The sequence below is a fragment of the Mya arenaria genome, chromosome 2 (genome assembly GCF_026914265.1).
Source record: "Mya arenaria isolate MELC-2E11 chromosome 2, ASM2691426v1".
Taxonomy (NCBI): domain Eukaryota; kingdom Metazoa; phylum Mollusca; class Bivalvia; order Myida; family Myidae; genus Mya; species Mya arenaria.
The window spans coordinates 57271029-57287529 of NC_069123.1; the positions used below are offsets into that span (position 1 = coordinate 57271029).

The following is a 16501-nucleotide window of genomic DNA, read 5'->3' on the forward strand; positions in this document are numbered from 1 at the left end:
AACTTCATGGCCATGCCACGAAAATTAATCAAACATATTGAAGTTTACATTGTAGCACAAGTTAAAACGTCTGGATAAGATTTTCATATATTTAGGGAATAAAAAGACATTGAAATAAACAAAACAGACAGAAAATTAGATTCCGTCTATGACTCAGACATTACCGGTTCGTTCATCCAATATCAAAATCTTTAACATATTTTGTACGTTAAAGGGTCACCAGCCGTGTGATGACGGGCGCAGATGTCATGATATCACATTGGCTATAAGATTCTGTTTAAAAGTTGTGATGCTAGAATAAGAGCAATTCAAACTAAAGACGATTGTGTATTAAATCGATTTGGAAAGAATCAATACAAACAGGAACACTTCATTAGTAGATCAATCCAAACTATGAACGTTATGAAAACGATCAAATAATACATCGCTATTGTATATATCGCTGTTAAGCCATACAGAACGTGTCATGAACTATACTGATCTTGAAAGTAAAAAACGTCCCATCGATACTCCTCGCGAGTGTCAAGAGACAACAGTTCATAAAGTTGAACTCAAGAAACAATGCATCAGAACTCTTCATCACTTCCCGGCTTCCCTCCTTATTTTTACACTTATCATTACTATGAAGAGGCAAGCATCTGTTGCCACGAGTTGTTAAATGTTGATATACTTGCGGTGACTGGTGCCTCAACTGGGTTACAGTGATATGATATGATACCTACGGTAGGTGTCGAATGTGTTACGACAGACACAAACTGTGAAATACGTTTGTGTTGGAAATATGTGGAAAACGAATTTAGCTATTCAGATTTTACTGTTCGTAAGTTTCCGAACCTCTCAACCATAGAGGTGGAATTTCACCCTACATTTTTTTTTAACTTTCCTCAATCTGTGCACAAAACAATAATTTGTATGTATGTCGGAGACAGTACACCATTATAATTAAAATTATAAATAAAAAAAATCACATTATAATAAAAAAAAACTAACACACATGATTTTATTTCAAGCCCCAGTGCAACTTAGGATTTAATAGAGAAAATAAAATAAAATTGAGTCTGTACAATCATAAAGTCTCATATAATGTCTGATAAATTCCCGAGGTCCACACAGTGTTTATTTATAAGATATGCATGGGAAATACCAACGAAATTCCAAACTAGTGCACTGTCCACTGAAGTCTCCTTTTTCGAAGTCCTCGTGGTCAAGTGGATCAGGTGATGTCAATTCTGCTTCTTCTTGACTTAACCAGTGTGGGTTCGCACTCTAGTGAAATCAAAATATTTTTTCATACATTAACTGTAACTTTGTCTGAACTTTCGAAATCATAGCATGAAATAATGATAAAAAAATACTTTACTAGGAAATTTGTTTAAACAAAATACTACTTAAAAATGCTGATCATTATAATTATTTAAAGCTACAATTAGTAAGAATTTTACGTGTTCAGAAAGTCAAGTGGTTTGCAAACTTCGTAATGACCTTGTTCGCGCTATATTTAGATTATACTTGGATTATTCATTCGGTATTTTTGCATCTTTTTTATTGCAATTTGTTATCATTCTTTTGGTTAAACATGTCAAACAGGTGAAGAGAAGCCATTTGGATATACATGTAAATACAAAAAAATAAGTTTACATCACCAAAACGCTCTAACGATTTACACATGCACACACTATTTCTTTCGCTTTCTGTATATAGAATAATTTTCATAAACTGGTTGTAGATTGTCACGGAGATACAGTTTATGTGCTTCAAAAGTCTGTCTATAAGATATCGTAAATATATCGATACTCAAATCTTATCTAATGATATATAATATCATAAGCCAGATAGGTCACACACAAATGGGTGACATGCTTAAAATAAAAACAGCAAATACATATGTTTTATAAGATAAACTGTCTTTTTCTTACGCTCATGCATACAAAAATGTTTACGAATGTGACACATATCCATCGAAGTTTTCAGCAAATTGAAGAACAAGAGGAAAAATACTTTAAAGCTTACACGTTCATATTGATCATTCGGTGCAATGCTGTGCTGCATGATTGATGCATTCTGATTATTCCAGCAAAGGTTTTATGAGACTAATTATATTAAAGATTGTGCATTAATCCAAGTAATCGTAATGAGAAATAAATGGCTGTAATAAAACAACAACGCTACGATTCAGGTCGGAAGGGTAGTTATCTCTTAAAAGGCTCTCATACAAAGGCGTGCCCCATATCTTTATAAATATTGCTTTTTGACATTTCGGAATCCATTTGTTCGAAATCTGAGGCTTGCAGCAAACTGAAAAAATGTAATCTAAATATCAATACATTGAACATAATTTAACAGTAAATGGTAAACGCCGGCGATAACTTAAATACTCATTCTCTCCCACATAGCCAGGATTTCCAGCACCGGTCTCTTTGATATACAAGTGTATTTGTAATGTATCTACATGTATTTTTTTCCAGGAAATATGTAACTGAATAGGCATGTAGACTATTTGCCATTTAATGCCAAAAATTTCCTTGACCTCAAGTGGTTATAACAAAAAATCTCAATTAACGTAGGTTCTTCTATTTACGCTTTTTTCTTCGAGGCTTACATGGTGATGGATATAACTACAATGTTACAAGCTAAACTTAAGAGGCGCGCACATTGTTCTCTTTCTCAATACTCGGCTATTTCACATTTAAAATTGTTACATGAACGCAGACACTTTGGGTTTTAAAATATTCTTCGACAGGTTCACCGCAATAAATTTCTCTTAAACAGCAGGTATACTGCATAAAATGTACGAAGTGTTAGACTTATTTATTACATACAGATGACACCAATAAAACAATCTTGACAAGCTGACTCTTTTTTCAAGAGAATGTTATTTCCGTTTTAAATGGTTTAAGTGCTGCGCTATATTTCTCTTCCCCCAAGTCACATATTGCAGCACCTTTCTTTTAACATGATGCTACGGTTAAAATACTGATATTTTCGAAACCAAGCAACCTTTAGCCAACGATCTAAGCACGATGCCAATGTTTTCTGCAGCTGAATGCAAATGTGTGCATTAATTTTTGTAATTGTTGATGGCATCTTAGAACTGTAACTAGTATTCTGTATTGTACGACCAGATCAAACAAAGGCATATTTTGGTTAAAATAGTATTGCATGAGTTGTTAAAGGATCAGATATGAGTCTGTTAGCCCAACCTGTAAATGGTTTGTTTGTTTTCTAAGATTGAAATTAATTTATTGTAGATTACTGATGACGTATATCAGAAAATGTTTTATTCGTATCTAAGCTAATTTTGCTAGTACTTTGCTGGTAACATTCCTGGAATTAAGTGCTAAAATAAAAACACGTGAGATAATGGATTATGCCCTACTTTGACTGATCTAGTTTAATTTTGTCTTGATACTTTATAATTAGGTTTCGTCAACTAAGATAAAGTACCTATGAAAAGACCGTCTGTTTTTAGCTCTTTGTCTACCAGTTATATACTGGCATTTCCCGAAATGAGTCTTCCAGGCCAGGAAAATGAAGAAATAAATTTTGTTCGAATTCATAAAATACTTGAGAGATAAACTGCCAACATACATATTTTTAAAGAAAATTTCACGGTTATTTGTTTATAAACAGTTTACACATTTTCATTATCTGTTCACGTGATGTCATGCTATATAGAGTCTGGTTGGATTTGGGTGCACAATTAATTGATGCATTTTTGCAAAACAATTACCGCATAATAATGCTAGTTGAAACATTTTTCGTGAAGAAAATTACATTTATTTATACTAAGCCACTCTTTTTGGCACAATGTTGCGCGAAAGGGTGGTTTTGTGATGTGTTGGAAACCGTAGAACCCGGAGAAAACCCACTTGTCCGACTTGATGAACACCAACCAAACTCACATGCGCACAGGTTGGGAATCGAACCCGGATCGCCTTATTGAGAAGCGAGTGCGCTAACCACTGTGCTAACCGGACAATTAATGTCAGGCCTGAATGTACAAAAATACATTTACATCAGTTTTGTGATTCTTTAACAACAAGCAAATTCCAAATGAATGACGGCAAAATAACGGCGAAGCAACACTATTGCAAGCTATCCAACATACCTACAAAGGTTGAATCACAGCCTATGTCGGAAACAAACAGCTATTTCGGAATCTGATCGTCATTAAAAACAGAATACGTGATATCTGTCACGGGTTTAGACATTAAAAAGGTGGTAATCTATCCGAAAACTAAGATGGATAACACTGTCTAACACAAACAAATTACCAAACAACTTGAAAGGCTTACCGCGCGTGAGGCAGCTTTTGTAAATGAGCTGTTCTTAGGTTTAAACAAACAAGTGTTACCTTCCATAACAGAAATCATAGACCAGTTCAGATTGACCGACATTGTATTTTTCAGACTGATAACATTCAAAGAATGCCCCAGACATACAATATTGTGAATATTGCACTGTAATTGTCGGGATGACCATTTCTGGACACGAGCTACACAGTTTAAGGTTGGCGGTTTCCATCAACTGGTTTTCATTTAGAATTGTTTACTACAAGATCACTACAGGAACGAATGAATGTACTGAATGATTCATCTTTGTAAATCAACAGCGTATCTAGTCACCCGATACCTGATGGTCGAAATGTTATGACCAACATACTAGTAAAGTGACTACGATGATGGGTTTTTATAATTTTGACATTGTGGGTAATCATTTCAATAAACCTTTTTCAAATGCCAGTTTAGATTGGTTTGTTAGAGTGGTCTGGCCATATAAACAATACTGCTAATAAAGTTCGAATGTACAATGTTTGTCTGTTTTTTAGATTTACAATCCAACTTTAAAGGTCGCAAATCTTCGAACTTGTGCCGTATCCTTCTATGCAACCCTATGTATTTTACACAACATGTTATTCAACGGATCGTTATAAAACAAGGAACAAATGAGCGCGTTTATTCGGAAAGGGTCAGCAGACTCAAAGTATCGATAGCAAAGGTTTAATCATCATCTTCATAATTTTATTATACGATTATGGTGGTGATAATGGTGATGATGATGATGATGATGATGATGATGATGATGATGATGATGATGATGATGGTGGTGCCAAAACATACTATGTATCATGTAGTATGCTTCTGTTCTTCTTTTTCTCCTTATGAAACGAACTGTCATTTTAGTATGCACCTGACAGGAAAAGGTAATATATATTTTTTTCTGTTTTGGAAAATCGTCAATAATAAGTCGTTTATACTAGCATATAAATCAGACCCAATTAAAACGAATACATATGAATGCATAGTCTCGGCAATATGAAGTGTTCCAGGTTCAAGTTATTCCTGGCACTAATTTACTGCTGCAAATACAAATGCAAATACAAATGCAGATACAAAACAATACCAAGGGTAACGTGATATTTACCAATATTTGTGTAAACTTTATGTCGACAAAATGTGGATATAATATTACATTTTCTCTAACATTTTCTGTTTGCATTTTACACTTTTGAACAACTGCTCATCAATGTTATGACAGATGATTAAATGCCTAGCTTTAACCAAACGATATCTTCGATTACTTGAACCACTTTTAAATACTGTTTCAATTTTAAACTTAATATCTTTCGCAGTTGACACTGTTAAGTCAAAATAGAAGCAGTGATCTTTGTAGTCAGTCTCATCATGTTGACTTATTGAGTTTTCTATATGTAGTATTATTTACTTAAATGATAATTTTTTATCGCATCTGCTTTTGTAAACATTTCATATAATGTATTTGAAGTGATTACGATGTGTCTTGAGTAATAATTTGGTTAAACTTTTCTTTTTAGGGGGAATTAATCACCCAATACTTATTAACGTAAAGCTCATGCTTTTTATGTCTTGACTATAACCGCAACGTCAACTTATCCACAGCATCAGAATGCCTATCACCGTCTGATTTAAAAAATAAATAAATTTTTGATTTGTTCAAGGTTTCCAAGTTTCTTTCTTTCTTAACAAAACAATTATAATAATATTATTATGAGGTTTGTGGCATTGTTTTGATTTTCTGCGGGAATTCTATGGTCTCGATGCTTTTAAAATAATACTGTAGGTCCTCATAGGGTCTTGGCCGGAAAGAGCTGAAATTGAAATGAATAGAAATAAATATTTGTTTTGAATACAGTATAACAGAATAAAACTATTCTCTCTGCAAATCATTTATCATGCACGTGTAATTATTAAATGACAGCACCTGTCCATGTTTCCAGCAGAGAAATAATGTCTGTGTTTTGGAAGAAATAATTGTTAGACATATCTTGGAAATATGGATGATTCACAGTTGTGACTGGCAATTAACAAGTTGTCAGGCTCTATTTTGTTCACCGAAATGAACGTTTTTCCACTGTGATAGAGATTCTGCTCTTGTCATTGTTTCCAGCTGTTGGTGGACATTTGAATCACAGTATATAACAGGGGTATCAACATTGTGTCAACGAAGAAAAAACTACCCCGGATGTGACACCTGACAGTGCCAAATATGCCATAATTTGTTTAAATATGCACTTCAACGACTTCAACAACTTGGTCAGTTGTTAGTCATAGGGTTTTGTGTATAGTTACTGCCCAAGCCAAAAGGAAAGGGAACTGATGACGTATGATCTGTATACTCTTCTGTACAATTTGTGTTTGTGGTTTTAACAGTTTAAATTTGATACATATGTGGAGGTTGTTTAGTCTTTGTCCTGGATTTTGACCAGATATTTTTCTGGTTAATTGTTAATTGGGGTGATGGTCATGGCAAATATCAGCAGCTGTGTTTCGAAGACTGTTCCTTTACTCGACAGCTGTTCCGAGTGATTTGCATTTAAAATGCCCAACTGCTTATGATTAGGTGAAATATGGAAGACATTTACTGGGAATTTTGGGCTATTGGTAGCTAATCTGCTTTGGAGGAAGTCGATATATTCAATATTCAACTCCTGCGTTTGTGGCTTTATTCAGTTTCCTTTAAGCATCTCGATAAATGCAGTGTCCCTCTTTTGGCTTGCCAAAGACACTGTTTTGTCGGTCTTTGTAACTCTTGAAGCCTGAAGTGGATCTTATTGAGCAATTTTGAGACCATTGATATTTTATCTATTTTTAACAATTGAAGATCTTGTAGCTTGACACGTAGTGTGCTTACAGATACTTATGCAAGAAGTTGACAGTGGTTGACCTTGACATTGAATCGAGCTGGTTGTTACGATCTCCTTGCACATCATCTCCATATGTGGAACATTTCTTTCGATTCATTCCGAAATCCTTCAATGGGTTCAAGAGATATAATCTTTGCCAACAAAATGTGACATTGGCTTTTAACTGCGCTTGTCGTAATATGCGCTTTGCACACCGTCTCAATATGGTGCACATTTGTGGCGAGTTATTTGAATTGTGACGGACAGACGAATGAATAGACGAATAAACAGACAATTCGAACAAAAACAATATGTCTTTTCAGACATAATATCCAGACATACTATGTATATATTATTAATAATAATAATAATAATAATAATAATAATAATAATAATAATAATAATAATAATATTATTATTATTATTATTATTATTATTATTATTATTATTATTATTCCTAGTGACCAATAGTTCGCGGTGATGTCGTGGTCCTAATTAAGGATCACTCACGGTGCTATTTACTCCGGCGACCCACAAAACGTCCAATTCTTCCGATCAAGATCAGCTTTTTTCGCAAAACCAAAAGCTATCTGTATTTCAGAAGAAATTTAATGCATCCTTGAAGATTAACTCTGGATTTTGATTAATTATTTTACGAGCTTTGTAATCTTTGCGTAGTGGATGCATTCCAAATGATTGTGACCAAGGCGAACCTTCCAGTTCTAAAGAGGTTTTCTGGCTTGAGGTCTCTGTAGACAACGCCCTTACTGTGCAAGCACGTGAACGCCTCCAGCACACACCCTGTGTAGACCCGAGTGGTATTGTTTTCAACCGAACCCATGAACTCGTTTTGGATACAGGAAGTTACTAGATAGTAAACTTTTTGTCATTTTCAAACATATACATTGTATGTTTGCTTATTTGTTTATATTTCTGTTCTAAAAGTTCATCTGGCCAGGAGAACTACGCATTTGTACAGGAGAAACACTTTCAAACGAAAACATTGGACAGAAAATAATTGATATACTGAAAATACGTTTGCATATGATTTTGTCATGGTAAAAAATCGTAAAAATTCTGTACTAGATTAAGTATCTTGCCGCATGCTGAGTACCGGATGCCGAGTGCACCTAGCGATCGCACCTAGTTGTACTACAAAGGTTAACAACAGCAAAATGATATGAATCATGTCCTGTTCTAATGACAGAGCATAAAAACGCATCAAGATTGTGCCTGCATGTCCCGATTATATGATAGCAGAGAGTCTGCTAATTCTGACAAAACCTTCCTTGATTGATAGGGTAAAGGGGGTCAGAGACAATAACGTGTGTGTAAACCCATTTGTGTCACTTTCTATTAAAGGCAACAGCTAGACACAAACAAACGAGAGTCAACAGTTCAAGGTAAAAACAGCTCCTTTGTAGATCAACATAAAATTTGCACATTCCAAAGGTGCTGTAATCTAATATTAGAAATTAAAAGAGAAAAATCTATTTATTCCTACTTGTCTTTGAGATTAGAGATATACTCCAGAATCTATACAAAAACTGAACCATTACAATTTCTTCTCTGGAAGTCTTGTTTAAAAGAAGACACTATTTCTAATCGGACAAATAAGCGAAGAATTGTCTGCGGTCGCATAAACGGACGCTGACTCATGTCCATTGGTTGTGCAAAAGGACGCGTAACAGTGTACGCATGTATGAAACACATGCAATAGTGGATCGAGTTTTTAAGAGATACTATTTGTCCCTTAAGTTAACTTTGCCACGGGAGGTAATTAACCTCGTCATGATATTTTTTCGCCAGATAAATGTAGTATTAGTCACTCATTTGTCCCTCAGGAAGATCCAGAGTTCGCCTCCAAGGCACACTTCTATTATCATGCACAGGTTATTCAGGTCCTTAAATGTCCGGTGTAGTCTGAAGGAAGAAGGGCATGTAGTGATAAATTGTGTGACCTCGGGATTGAAAATTATAACAAAGAAAGTAAAGACTATCATTCCATTAAGTGAGCCCATTTGTGCTCAGTTAAATAAAATCACTTTTGACTTGACTTAACCATGTATAATATATTCCGCAAGGAAATAAGATATCAATATTTGATCTTTAACGCGAACCGTCCGGCTAGCGTCGTTGATGATCAGGACAAGCATGAAAACACCATGGTTAAAGCAGTAATATGCTAGGAAATAAAGATATCAATACCCGATCTTCAGGGTGATCATATCATCATTACAAACGCCGAATTCCAATGCATAGTATCCAAGTGTCATAATAAAATTATAATCCCAGAACAGATGTTTGTTATTATCAGTTATAACTAAAACGTGTTAAGTTATTATAAACACTATCCGCTTTCCAAAACAACAACAACAACGGGTGGTATCCGATTAACCAGACCTCTCGTTGAACTGTACTTTTCAACATCTTAACATGTTTATTGGATAAAATCCACAGTAAATAACACATTTTACTAATATACGATCGATAAATACGTCGACGATTGCATAGATGTTATAATAAGCAAAACCTTTCGCAAACGATCATGAATGTACTTTAATAATTTATTACACTTATTATTTGCGTTTTGTTAGAAAGAAAAACGTTTATAGAAAATTAAATGAAATCGTCTCTGTATCTTTAGACAGTCGTGAAATGTTTGGTTCTTATGATTGACGTTCTAATACTTTCTAAAGCTACCCCGGTTATCCAAAAAGATTGCCTATAAACATTAATGCCAACACACTTGAATTTTTCTACCTTAAATAAACATTCTAAGACACTCTGCGCATATCCATCATAAGAAATAAAACCTTTAATATAAAAAGAGCACTTTAAAACGTGAAAACAAGAATTGTTCCTTAGCGTTGCAATTTTGGATTGTTTTTACGAATAACTTCTTATCCGACAATAAACGTTTTCTATCCCGCTTCTGTAATAAAAAAACCCTTCTGACACTTTCAGGGTTTCCAAGTTAGTGTAACACCACTTCCAATCAAACAGAAAAATAAAGATCGGTCTTTTTTGAACATCAATTCAACGAAGTCTTTCTGATTTTAATTACATGCTAACGAACTTATTACAGCAGATATATTCTAAGAATGAGTATAAAATGAAATAACTTAATCTGCAGAAATTCAGGTTATACCTTGAAATATTTCATCATTCTGGTGAAATCGGAATAACCTTATTTAAGACGATTAAAAATTTCTTTGTTAAAAGTGTATTATCGATTCACTTTAGACTTTTAATTTCGCAAATTGAAGCAAGCTTAAAAATGTTTCTAGGAAACACAACCTATTATGGCTGCAAACAATGAACGAGCAGGGATTAGTCTGTTTTAACGCTGGTTCAACATTCCTTAACAGTCTGGTACTCTTAGGAGTAACATTTGTAAAACATACCATTTTCATCTAAACTCATTGTGTGACCTGCAGCCCATTATGGCAATACTATCTTATGATGACGATTATTATATTTTGATAGAAATTCAGAGTAAGTAGATACATGACAATATGTAGGAAGCTACGCGCCTGCTTAATTGTTGAATTTTTATGTTTATCATTCTTACATTTAGAATCACGGGCATTTACTTAAGCATGATTCAGTTCTGTATTCATAGCGGCCTCACTTGTCTTTCCATTGTGAGCATAATTGGAAGAAATTAAATAACCAGTTTCATGACGAATTCGCACACTCATCATGTTTCTATAAATATTAGCTGTATATTATGATTGGCTCGATGTGAATATGTATGCCCACAAATATCCAGGAAGAAAAACCTGATCTGCTTTGATCTTATTATTTTGTTATTAAAGACGGTTAATCTGACGAAGTTATCTAAATAATCAACAATTCCCTAGCGTCAATTAGTACATAAGAGCAGGAAAAAATAAATCCGTTGAAATTCAACGTTTTGTTTAAATATATCGGAGATTTCAGTATTTCATTAGCCAAAGAATCGAGCAAAAACATACAAAGTATTTTATATTATCATGACTGATCATAATTGTGGCGTTTTCAAACAGAAATCTCATGCACAAAAACGATTTCTAATATATATTACTAGACTGCTCTTATCTAAATGTATGAATCTCCCTTGTCGAATAATTGATAGGCTAGCTGCATTGAAGGCTTAGCAGGTAATCCTTGAATATCTTATATCACAGTTGTCAAAACTGACATAATTTATATCACTTTTTCCAACCCATTTTGTGCAGTAAACTTGATTCCGATAAACGAAACAATTATTGAACACATACATGATAGTACTTAAAACAATACTAGTGTTAGTTCAAAGAAATTAGAAATCAAACATGTCTAAATGTTGTTGTTTTTTCAGAAAGTTTATGGATTGAACACACATATCCAAATTACTAAACATACTTTGATAAGTTTGACATTTAGAAAAAAAAGTAATGACAACTTAATAAACAACTAAACACAATGACGGTGCCAATCTTCGCCCTGAGCACAACATATTCAACCTCTATATATCTTATGTCCACTTCTCTTTGGGAATACTCCCTGCTTCCCTTGCCGGAAAATTCACTCAGTCTGGTGTGAGCGTGTCAAAACAACAGGGAAAGAAACAACATCCACTGATATACCCATCGGACTATCCGAAAACCGGGCAAACCTTTTAAACGACTATATGTTCGCCACATCCGTAGAAATATGTTCGCGTTACAAGAAACTGGTGCAGTATGGGCAATTTAAATACTTGTAGGTTTGTGTTTTCTTTCAACATGTCCAGTTTAAACCAAATTATCTTTGCCTTTGTGTATTAATAAAATTGAAATCAGATGCATTTAAATTAGTTTTGGAGAACAAAGACTTTATTACACTTAAGATTTTGTTGTTGTTTGTCCTTTTTGCTCTCCGGACAATCAGGCGTTGAACATCTGTGGGCGCGAAGAGCGTGTTTTATTTTTTTAAAAATACTGTTCACAGGCAACAACAACTGAATCCAAAATAACTCTTGAATGGTCTAAAATATTACCTATAAGTGACTGGAATTTTCTAAGAAAAGGTTATGTAAACTGATGAATAACTAGTGATAATTTAATTGAATAAAACCTGATATTTGCTGAGGATGTTTTGACTAATTCAAGTACATAAATTAAGACAGGGTAGGTAGTGTAAAGTAGGGTCTTTAAGTCAACACATTTTCATTTTCTGGTAATTGTCTATAATTAACTATGCCCCTCGGTTCCTCACCAAGATTCATTTATGATTCTTTGGATTGCTATCAAATTCACATTAACGTCGCAATTAAATGAACGTTTTCATACAGTGGTATTTCAAATCGAACTATTTTAACCGCATAACATCATACGTCTCATTTTGTAACCCCGATGCAATTATTATTTCAATATGTCATGTGAAAAAGTAGATCTGATGATACTTGATTTCGATTTTCGTTACAGAAGTCTGTAGCTTTGCGGTCTACAACCGAAAAATAAACAACATATTCTAATGGTGAGTCGGGGTGAAATGTGCCCTTTTCAGAGTCAATAAAACGATGTGCGTTTTCACAAACGTTGGTATGGGAAGGATTCGTGAAGACATGCGGATGTGCGCTTAGGGATGTGCATATACGGATTAGCGGTTTGCGGATTAAATGAAAAAGCGGTCTAAATCGTCGATTAATGTGGAATTTAAAAGTCAAATAGTTTTAAAAAAATGGTATCCCATTCCCATACGGTTACATTTGATCTCAACCATTATACGATACATCGAAAGCGATGTCAAGGAAACCAATTAAACAGATAAAGTTTATTCTATAGCGAAAAATAAAACATTTAGATGAGATTTTCATATCTTTAGGGAATAAAAGAGTTTGGGAAATAAACCAAATAGACAGAAAGTAAGATTGTAAGACTTCCGGTTTATGTATCTAGAATAATTTTCGTTAACTGATTTGTGGAAATATTCAATATTTTTACAGGTATTGCTCCTGCCTGTCCCACAGTTGTTCTATGTGATGAAGGGTGCACACGTCTAATTACATCGGCTTTAAGAGAAATGGAGCCAGTTCAACAATGGAGCAATGGTGCGTTAAATCGTTTTGAAAAGAATCAATGTAAAGAGCAACATTGTGTAAGAAGATCAAACCAAACTGTATGAAAGTTATGGAAACGAGCAAATACATTGAATTAACTGGAATCGCTGTTAAGCCATGCAGAAAGAGTAAAAAACATTACTGATCTTGATGGTAAAGTGGTTCCGTCGATACTCCACAAGAGAGTAAAGAGACAACAGTTGAATCTCAAGGATTTATGCGTCAGACCTCTCCACCACTCCCCCCCCCCATTTTTCATCATTATCATTTCTTTCACGATATGAGCACCTGTTGCCACGCGAGTTTAATGTTGGTAGACCGTGACGGTGATTTGCAGATCAACTGTGTTACAGAGATATGATCCCTATTCTAAGTGGAGAAGGTGTTACAATGCGTTTGTTTGTAACATATATGGAAGTTAAATTAAGTTATTCTTATTTTTTATTTTTTGTAAGTATCCGTCTTTTACAGTCATTTAAGAGGTATTTCATCCTACGCTTCAGACAATGATACCAATCATTTTCCCCAATCTCCGCAGAAAAATATAACCTGTATTTACGCCGAAGACATGACATCATTGGTCATCGAATTGTAAGTAAAACCTTAAGGCACATGCCATATCTTAATGATTCAGACATGCATATATACTTTATTTCGCTTTCTATATCTAGATGATTTTTCGTAAACTGATTTACAGAAATATTTTACATTAACTCTAGAAATATCGCGCCGATCAATCTATTAAAGTACAGTTTCCATGGTTCAAAGCTCACTCCACTGCATATAAGATATTGAAATCAAATCTTAAGGTATTTACCATCAGCAAGATTTCTCATGCACACATCAAGTCAAAGCTATATGCAGAAAGGAAAACGTTGATTAAGATCAATTTCTTTTTACTTAGGCTCATATGAACACCATTATGTTAACGTACGTGACACATATCCATCAAAGTCTTCATCCCATTGACGTAGAAGAGAAAAATACTTTTACACAGTCAAATTGATAATTCAGTGCAATGCTGTGCTGCATGATTGACGCATGCTGATTATTCCAGCAAAGGTTTTATGAGACTAATTATATTAATGATTGTGCATAAATCCAAGCAATCGTAATTAGAAACGAATGGCTGTAATAAAACAACAACGCGACGAATCAGGTCGGAAGCGTAGTTATCTCTTAAAAGGCTCTCATACAAAGGCGTACCCCTTATCTTTATAAATAATTGTTGTTGTTTTTTACATCTCGGAATCCATTTGTTCGATATCTGAGGCTTGCAGCAAACTGAATAAATGTATCATAATATCAATACATTGAGCATAATTTAACAGTAAATGGTAAACGCCTGCGATAACTTAAATACTCATTCACTCCCATGTGGACTGGAAACGGAAATATTGATTTCTTTTTCTATTTTGAAAATCGCCAAAAATAAGTCTCATCACTAAAATGTTTCATTACAATAAAAACCAATACATATGAATGCATAGTCTCGGCAATATGAAGTACCCTGGATGTCAGCTATTCTTGGTACTAATGTCTAAATATATAAAACAATACCAAGGATAACGTGATATTTACCAATATTTGTGCAAAATTTAAGCCGACGAAATATGAATATAAAATTCGATTTTCACTTTGCATTTTTTCACTTTGAATAGCACATTAATTTTTAACACATGATGAAATGCCAAACTATAAACAAACGATATCTTCGATTACTTGAACCACTTTTAATTATTTCAATTTTAAACATAATATTTTTCGCAGTTGACACTTTTCAGTCAAAAAACAACCAGTGTTCTTTGTGGTTAATCTTATCATGTTCACTTGAACAGTTCACACAGCATCACAATACGAGTTTTCTATATGCAGTATAATTTACTTTTAATAATGATAGAAAGCATCTGCTTCTGTAAACATTTCATACATTGTTTATTTGAAGTGATTACGATGTATCTTGAGTAATCATTGGGTTCTACGTTTCTTTTAGCGGTTATTAAGAATCGAATGATTATCAACGTAAAGCTCGTGATCAATTTTTGTTCTTGATTATTACCGCAACGTCATCATCATCAGAAAGCTTATCGTCATCTTATTTTGATATACTATGTTTTATTTGGTCAAAGTTTCCAAGTTCATTCCTTTCTTAACAAATCAATTATCTATACCCGAACCAGTTTCTTAATTAAGTTTTTCGTGATTTTCCGTGGGAGTTCTATGATGTCGATGCATTTTAGAATGATATTGTAGGTCATAGGGTATTAGCCGGAGAAGAGCGAACTGAAAATGAAATGCATAGACACAAAATTCCTTTAATACAGTATAGCAGAATAAAACTATTCTCTCTGCATATCATTTATCATGCACTTACAAATGCACTATTGAAACTACAACTGATAGCACATGCTTTTCTTGTAGCAGACATTTATATCAACATTAAAAGACAGCACTTGTCCATGTTTCCAGCATAGCAATGATGTCTGTTTTTTGGAAGAAATAATTGTATGGCATATCTTGGAAATGTGGATGATAGGATTCACAGTTGTGACTGGCAATTAACAACTTGTCAGGCTCTATTGTGTTCACCGATATGAACATTTGTCCGCTGTGATTGAGATTCTGCTCTTGGTATTGCTTTTAGATGTTGGTAGGCATTTGAATCGCAGTATATAACAGAGGTATTACAATTTGTGTCAAGGAAGGACGGACGTTCCCCGGATGTGACAATTGACAGCGCCAAATATGCCATACCTGGTATAAATATGCACTTCAACGACTTCAACAACTTGGTCCGTTGTTAGTGTTAGGGTTTTGTGAACTGTTACTGCCCAAGCAAATATGAAAGGAAAATTATGACATATGATCTGCGGTGTCTTCTGTAAAAATTGTGTTTGTGGTTAAATAACAGTTGACATTTGATATATATACATGTATGTGGTGGTGGTTGAGTCCTTGACCTGGAGTTTGACATAATTATTGCTAGTCCAACAATACACAGCTTGGAGGCTAAATAGCATTTGGCTTTCGATGATTGCTGTGACAATTCTTATTACTCCATTAGTTAGTTTATTAGATACATCTATGTTTGTGACAGGATTACTCCAGCACCATCACATATTGTTAATTGACTTGATATGGCAGGTACGTTGTTGCCCCTTGATTATATTTGTTCATTCTTCTTGTTGGGTTTCTGTTTTTTGGTCATGGCAAATATCAGCAGCTTTTATTTCGAAGTCAGTAATCCCTTACATGATAGTTGTTCCGAGAGT

At 34.2% G+C, this 16501-nt stretch overlaps 1 pseudogene; it reads right to left on the reverse strand.

Moving 5' to 3' along the window:
* Positions 1-6024: 6024 nt before the first annotated feature.
* LOC128216177 (cGMP-dependent protein kinase 1-like) lies at positions 6025-9438 on the reverse strand (annotated as a pseudogene).
* Positions 9439-16501: the final 7063 nt, after the last annotated feature.